The sequence below is a fragment of the Notothenia coriiceps genome, unplaced genomic scaffold, assembly GCF_000735185.1.
Source record: "Notothenia coriiceps isolate Sejong01 unplaced genomic scaffold, NC01 NC01_scaffold00037246, whole genome shotgun sequence".
Lineage (NCBI taxonomy): Eukaryota > Metazoa > Chordata > Actinopteri > Perciformes > Nototheniidae > Notothenia > Notothenia coriiceps.
In genome coordinates this window covers 12,703,616-12,704,258 of record NW_011369947.1, presented here as the reverse complement: position 1 = coordinate 12,704,258, position 643 = coordinate 12,703,616, and the positions used below count along the sequence as shown (strand labels likewise).

At 41.8% G+C, this 643-nt stretch overlaps 1 protein-coding gene and 1 long non-coding RNA gene across 2 annotated transcripts in view; one reads left to right on the top strand and one right to left on the bottom strand.

Annotated features, from left to right (window-relative positions):
• The window catches only part of LOC104965812 (uncharacterized), a 24,644-nt gene that overhangs the window by 8,182 nt on the left and 15,819 nt on the right, over nt 1–643 (top strand). The gene's annotated exons all lie outside the window — the stretch shown is intronic.
• The window catches only part of LOC104965811 (uncharacterized), a 2,294-nt gene that overhangs the window by 1,373 nt on the left and 278 nt on the right, over nt 1–643 (bottom strand). The window contains exon 2 of the long non-coding RNA XR_800584.1: nt 430–497. This is a non-coding gene — a long non-coding RNA (uncharacterized lncRNA). The remainder of the gene's footprint in view (nt 1–429; nt 498–643) is intronic.

The following is a 643-nucleotide window of genomic DNA, read 5'->3' as shown; positions in this document are numbered from 1 at the left end:
ACCGCTCGACCCGCTGGAGACGCTGTAGTACATATTCCAGCTTGGGACCCGTTATCGTTTGAGGGCTCAATTTCCGCGGTTCCGTTGCGGCCTCGTGTGAACGGACCTTCCACACAATAGAGAGCTGTAGCGGATAACACCCGTTCCGTCCCCGTGTAAACAGTGCCTTAATGATCAGTGACTACCAATCAGATTCGAGCATTGTTGATGAGGGGTTTAACGAGCAGGTGTTGCTGTGTAAAATAAAATGGATAGATAGATAGATAGATGGATAGGTAGGTAGGTAGCTAGATAAATAGATATATAGATAGATGGATAGATAGATAGATATATAAATAGATGGATAGATAGATAGATAGATATATAGATAGATGGATAGATAGATAGGTAGATAGATAAATATTCCCATATGCATATTTGCCAGCTCACCTGCTTGTATGAGAAGCTGGCCACCTGGCAGTCACACGGTAACCTCAGCTGATGAGTATTGAAACGATCTGAGACGAGAAGCAAGAGTTACTATCACTGATTTATAACCATAACTTTTTACACATCTTCACGGGCAGAATCGGCTCTATATCAGATTCAAGATCAAAAGGTTTTATTGTCATATGCTCATCAGCTGCAGAGTAGAAATGGCAAT